This window comes from Lepidochelys olivacea, assembly GCF_965140295.1.
Source record: "Lepidochelys olivacea isolate rLepOli2 genome assembly, chromosome: 3".
NCBI lineage: Eukaryota > Metazoa > Chordata > Testudines > Cheloniidae > Lepidochelys > Lepidochelys olivacea.
The window spans coordinates 101426668-101433916 of record NC_140413.1 but is presented as its reverse complement, the minus strand read 5'-3'; the positions used below and the strand labels follow the sequence as shown (position 1 = coordinate 101433916).

General features: G+C 38.2%; 1 long non-coding RNA gene across 1 annotated transcript; it reads right to left on the bottom strand.

Annotated features, from left to right (window-relative positions):
- Positions 1-3576: 3576 nt before the first annotated feature.
- On the bottom strand, positions 3577-7247 carry LOC311518501. Its single transcript, XR_014711000.1, has 3 exons — positions 7190-7247; positions 6112-6230; positions 3577-3961 (listed from the first exon to the last, which is right to left on the bottom strand). It is a non-coding gene; the product is annotated as an uncharacterized lncRNA (long non-coding RNA).
- Between the last annotated feature and the right edge of the window lie 2 nt (positions 7248-7249).

The window sequence follows — 7249 nt, the reverse complement described above, 5'->3', positions numbered from 1 at the left end:
TGTTTAAGTCAAGACTGGATATTTTTCCAAAAGATATGCTCTAGTTACAACAGGAATTATTCTGGAGGAGTTCTATGGCCTGTGTTATAAATAGGCTTGGCAGAATTCTATTTTTATTTTTTTATAATTTTGATGGAAAATATAGATGTTTATTTTTAAGTATTATCTGCAATTTTTACCAATTTAAATTTCACAGTTACAGGAAATTATGGGGGATGGGGAGGAGGATCAGACACCAGGGCAGGTCAACAAATTATTTAACAAGAGAGACAAGGTAGGTGAGGTAGTATCTTTTATTGGACCAACTTCTGTTGGTAAAAAGAGACCAGCTTTCAAGCTTACACGGAGTTGTTCTTCTGTTTATACTCCAAAGCTTGTCTCTATCACCATTTGGTCCAATAAAAGATATCACTTCATCCATGTTCTCTCTCTAATATCCTGGGACCACTATGGCTACAACAACACAGCAAAAAATATTTTTTTAACGACAGTAGACGTTTTCAAAAAGTTAAAAGCTTTATGACCAGGATTAAAACTGCAGCAGTCTACAAGGATCTACTAATATAAACTGTCAACATCACATGTCAAAATATACAAAGTAAATATCCTTAAATCAAATTCTAATAAGTTCTCAAGAAGCATTTTTCTTACTTTGCCTATCTGTAAATTTCTGCTATTAGTGATGGACATATGTTTCCCTGGGTTTGTGTGTGTATAGTGAAATTGATGTTTACTGATATTTACAAATAAAAATATCCTAATCCTTCCAAGTCTAGTTACACAAAATAGATCATCCCAATGGTCCCTTCTGAGCTGGCCTTGGAATCTATGACTCTATGGATGGAGTTCAAGTGTCCTTCCTCCAAAGGGATGGGCTTCTATCACTTGACCTAAAGGGACACCATATACTTTTATTTTGTCTCTATCATAAAGACAGAGAAAGAAAAAAAGGATCCAGAGTGATGAGGGTGTGGCACAATCGTTTTCAATCAACAAAATTGTTCAAACACTAGAAATAAGAATATTGTCCATATGAGACTTTCCCGCCTTTACATATGCTCATACATTCTATAGTTACAACAGAAGTTACTGCTGTATGTTAATTTGATACTCACAGATAGAGCTCCTGAAAACAGACATCCCTGTCTGACTGATGCAACAGAACTGTCGTTGTGCATCAAACTGTCAAACCATCAGTTCTTGCAACACTTTTTCTTCTTTTTCTTGTTCTTTTTCAATGACAGAGACCTGCTGGGTGACTCAATGACTTTCTGTCATTCTGTGGCTCAATACAAATGGGACACCCCAAAAAGTTTATTGATTGGGCAAAATTTTCTGGAAGTTTAGCCACTTTTCCCTAAGTGTCTAAGTAGGGACTGAGGTGTCCAGGTGTAGATACACATTCAAACATTTTGGCCTTTATTTTCAACATTCTGTCAGATGAGCATATTGCTCAAATATGAATGGGATGGCCCTAATTGCACCCCTGCAGCAAGGGTAAGAGAGAGAAATTCATAATGGCTTTGGCATGCAGAGCAGTAAAACGATCACAGTGGATTTCAGACCTCCCTTGGGATGTGACCAAGTCTCACTATTTTTATGAGAACATGCTAGGACTTCCAGTAATACCAGAATGGGTGATTCAGGACCAGGAAGAAGCATACAAGTACAGAGGCAGGAGAAATTCATGCATACCACGACATCCTTTATATTACAAATAGAAGACAACATTAAAGTTTAAAAATGAACTAAAAATAATATTGTACATGAAATAAGTATTCCTAAGATCTTACATCAACAAGGGGACCATCCTACTCTCCTAACTCAGCAAAGTATCCTTGATTTGGCCCCAATAGAATGTATTGCAAACTTTAGAAAATCTGAGCAAATGCATTTTAAAACAAAATGGGATTGATTTGCTGATGTAGGAGATCAGGAGGGAGGGGCACGCTCCTGCTGTGCCACCAAGGGACATTAGCCTTCAGGAGAGGGCAGGCAATGTTTCCATCACCACTCTCCCAAGGGGTTCCTCCAGGAGAGGGCCTCAAAGGTTGCCTAGGGGAATGAACTGAATCCAGAGGCTTAACCAAAGGAACTGTATCAACTGAAGCTGATGCAGGCACACACATACCGGGTATAGCATGTCCCAGCTCCAGCCACCTCCACTCACTTTTTTGGACTGTTCAAGCCGTTGTCAAAGGAGGGTGAGGAGTGATTGTTTTGAGTCATTCCAATCCCACACTAGTTGGACTTACCATGGCTGGAAATCCTATACCCTCTAGCAAAACCTGGGAATAAACAGAGCCTGATAATTGAGAGTCAGTTCCCTCTTCACTCACATGCCATGACCTGTGTTACAGGCTCTGTTTTTCCTGGCAAATACTGATGACACTGCTGACAACTACATTAGTGCAATGAACGCAGCTCCCTGCACTGTTAATGGTGCCATCAGATGCTTCAGGGGAAATCCAGATGCCAAGACCCAGGTCCAGAGGTCCAAATGCCAGGTCCAAATGCCTTTCAGTTCACTTTAAAGGTAATCTTGACTTAATGTAGACCGTTTTATATATGTTTGGAATACTCTCATGATTAAGATTATTTTATTTCCAGTAATCACTTTACCACTTTAAGACCACACATGTCCATGAAAAACTATGGTGACTTTTCAGAGAATTAAGCCAGAAGTTTAAAGCAACCCTTCTAGTGACATTTTCAAGTAACAAAATATCACATATTTAAGTGACAATATCTATGATTAAGGAATAAGAATGAACTCAGGACTATGAATAGGGAGTTACATATTATGGCATAGCCTTACTCATGCTGCTGAACAGTACTTAATTCCACAAGTGGTCTCTGGGGTAACAATTTGAGGCCAAATTCTCTGCTGGTGATTTTGATTTCCAAAAGAAGCTCCACCAACATAGAATCTACCTCTGTGTCTTTAGTATTGGATTTGAACCAGCAATCTAGTAATAAACAGCTTTGTAGGTCAGAAGCCATCCCTCACACCACCCAGTCTCTCTTTGCCTGTATGCTTCTAAGAAGAGTTAATGACATTAACAAGTAAAATCTCATTGGCAGGATTAGCGGGTATAAATTGGTGAAGTTTCATTTAAGAAAATGTACACCAGCTGAGGATCTAGCCCACAGTTTTATAGTTATACAGATCGAATAAACTAGATGGAAAATATGGAAAAGCTGCTTGACAGTTCTTAGGAAAAAGAAGTGTTTTCTCTCCATTTTTCTCTGCCTTCGCAGATTCACTAGCTCATGAACCCCCCACCCCAAAAAGTTAGTGAATCTGTAGCAGTTATTGTACCTGAGCACTTTCTATACCTGTGGATATACAGAATGAGTCATCACATGAATTCTACGAAAGCCAAACAGAAAGGCAGCAAATTCAAGACAGAGTTCAGCTTTTTATTTTTACTTTATTTCCATTTCTGCGCTAGCACAGCAAATCTTGCTTGGAGTCTCTATTTTAAACAAATACATGTTGATGTACGTTTAACTGGATCCCTTAGGATTTTAGGATAATATTTATTACAATTTAAGAAATATTCTGGAGAGCTTTTGGGGAGGGAAATTCATGTACATCGTTAAACCTGAGGCAAACTAGAAATGTCTGTAGCCCACTACAAGACCATCATGATGAAAAATAGCTCAGGGTACACATGTCCATATACGGCCAGACTTCCTATAAGGAAGACGGGACTGTATGTGCATTGCGTATGGCTCCTGGATCAGATTCACATTCCTTGGGTATGTTTCTCTGGGAGCTTTTGATTTCCGCTTTGAGGGCTGGCTCAGACTTCCAATTGCTCTTATAAGAAAATATCTGAGACTGAAAGTTGAAAATGTGCAAGATTCCTTCTTTAAGTACACAAACACTCCAAGTCTAGCCACTTTCCTGTAGTTCTGCCAGGTTTTCAGTACGTCTGATACTTGATCAAGTGAACTTTTTGGGGAGAAGGAAAAAAAAAAAGAAGGAAAAACATAAGGGAAGGAATGTAGCATATCCACACCTGTACATTTTACAAGACTTAACCAAAGGAACTGTACCAACTGAAGCTGATGCAGGCACACACATACCGGGTAGAGCTGTGTCAATAGGGCTGTGCTGCCAACATAGTGAATTCTTAATTTCACCAGAAAAAATATACTGGCTAAAAAGCATTTGCTGTATAATCACCTTATATAACTCAATATTAGTGCATTTTAACCTTTTATGAATCAACCCTAAGATGTATTTCTTCAAACCATGACATGCTGCTCATCAATAAGAATAGGCTAGAGAAGACTTGATGAGTCATTTATAAACAGTGAAAGAAATAAAACAACATGAAGCCAAATTCTCCAGGGTTGGATTCTGGGCATATTTACACTGGTGAAACACCTTAGATTCCAGTGAGGTTACTCCCAATTTACAGCAGGGTAAGCGAGCACAGAATTAGTCCTGCAGACAAACTCTTACTGAAGACAATGATGGATGAGGACTGCTGTATTTGGCCCATTATGCAATTTGAGTTAAGAACAGACTTGGCCCTTCACTTTGGATTTCCTGGCTTTCTGGTGGTTTGTTACTTTTAAACATACTTTTTCTGTCAATGGACTTCTTAAGTTTTTGTTTAATAAAAAAATTATTTCTCTGAAAAAAATTCTTACACAGAAAGCTATGAAACATGTCTAGAGCCTCTCTCTGGCGATCTCCTACCATATTTAGGCATTTTAAAAGGCAGTCTGTTTACCTGGTTACATTTGCATTTTGGTATGCATGTTATACATAGTTTGGTATGCATATTATTTACCCAGTACTGGGGTCATCACAGTCTTTAGGTAAATATGGATTTTGGAAAGCTTCAGAAGTTTGGAAATGTATTATTTACCATAACTGTTCCTCCAGATTTTTTTAAACAGCAAAGATATAATTTTTTTATGAAAAATTGGGATTTTTAGCAGAAGTGAGTCAAGAACCTTAACTTGAAGGCAAAGAGGAATGCCAAGAAGAACCTTAACTTGAAGGCAAAGAGAAGTGCAAGAAGATAAATACACTTTTGCAGTACAATATAGAATATTGGGTTTTTAAATGAGAGAGATTTTGAGGTACATTCTCCACTCCACACATACTCAGTCTCCCCAATGACATTAATGGAAGTTACAAACACACACACACACACACAGGAGAGATTATGATTATCATCTTCACAGATCAGCTACCATATAACTGACCCAAATTTCATATGCAAATATCTGAACAGGCCAATCAAATCTTGCATTTGGACATTCAGATCAGCACCTCAGTACTACAGCCCAGTCTAACTTCCATTAAAGTTGAATGAAAGATTACCATTAGTTTCCATAAAAGCTGGATAGGGTCTATAGAATGGCCATTAACATGCCTAAAGGTCAAATGTTGCCCTCAGAAAAGCAACAAGCCAGTGATGTATTTATCTGAGGACAGAATTTAGCACAGGTACCAATCTGAGCATCCAAAAGTAGGATTTCGGTTTCTCATAAAGGCCACATATTTGAAAATTAGGCCCAGAGTGTGAATTGTTGATAACATAAATAACCATTTGCAAGTGATATTATTTATAATGGAATTGGACTGATTCAGTTTGTTAAAATTCAGTAGAAGAGATGAGATCACTTTCTGAATTTAGTTAATTTAGATAGGCTGTAAAACTGCGTAAATCCATGTTGTTGTATCACAAGTGTGAAAGTGTGGGAGGAGGGAGTGGTTATATGCAAACATCTTTTTAAAAATATCCATCATCTAGACTTCAATTTGACTAACAAAGTGCATTAACTCTGTCTGTCTCATTAAACACAAGCATACTTAAACAGGTCAAAAGTCAACATGCTGGCATTCATTGTGTTAAAGCTGGGGTCAATCAACATGACAGCACAGCGCAGACAAATGATGCAGAATTGGGAAGCCATCCTTCCTGCTGAAATAAATAAGAACAGACGTGGTCCAGGATTATTTAATAAGGACCAAGATACTTAGGAGCCACAGGTTTTGGTGACAAGCCAAACTGATTTTTAATCTTATGAGGCATAATCAGCAAGAGGGAAGCAGAGATGCCCTAGGAATGTGTTACTCACAAATGACAGCTGCAAGCAGGCAGTGGGAAATAAGAGACACTTCTTCCATGCTTCAGCCGCACTTCATTGTGCCAAGTATTTCAGGGTAAATAGGCACTCTCTCTATTCATAGAGAACATCTATTGGGGAAGGAACACATTTCAAATATTCAGTATGATTCAGTAGCACACAGACTCAATTTATAACCAGTCCTCATGATATAATTATGACTTTTTTTGGTAGTAACAAAATGCCCAGAGTGTTCAGTGCTCCAAAACTGGTTGCCAAAATTGAAAAAGTGTGTATCCAGGGAAGGCTAGTCACCCACTCTCCAAATAAGTCAGCAGAGAGCAATCCACTTTTTAAAATTAGTAGTGTCTTGTATTTTCTAGCCAAGAAAAAAAAAAGAAAGAAAGAAAAAGAATTCCCATGGTTGTTCCTAGCAACCATCCCCACAACCTTTCTCCCTGCTTTCCCCCCCCCCCCCCACTTGAACTAGCTGCCTGTCACAGCATTAATCGCTTGTGTTGAATGGAACAACAGGTTCTTATCTACTATTGATGAGTATTTTTCTCTGGAATAATTTAATATCAAAGAATGTGCTTCCTTGAAAGACAGAATAATGGAACCTCCCCTCCAAATAAAAGGTTAATTTTTAATTATAGCAAATTAGTCTCAGCTATTATAGGCCAATAAACTTGATTAACAGTATCCATTAATTCCTTTCCCTCTAAATTACACCCTCTCCGATAATATTATAAGCAGCAGCAGCAATAGTTAGTATGAAAAAGTTTCTCCTTCCCTAATGAAGAATGCTGAGTTCATAACAGATTTTACATGCAGTTTCTTTTGAACGCCTGTGGGTTTTAAAACAGCTCCTTTCTTGTTACCAGGGCTGCTGGTGGTGGTTCAAATGTATCCTAGATATAGATATTTAAGACGTCTCAGCTGGTTCAGAATTCCCAGGAGTTTGTATCTTGTAGTGAAGTGCCTGTTAATATGATGTATGTAATTTGGAGGTAGGGTGGGCAAAGCAAAAGCCGTTTGAAACAGAGGTTTGTCATCTAAAAAAATCATTTTAAACAGTATTTTACATCACCTCAAATCAGGAGTAGGAGGCTGGAAGGGGGGGAAATGCCATTTGGGGATGGAAATACAG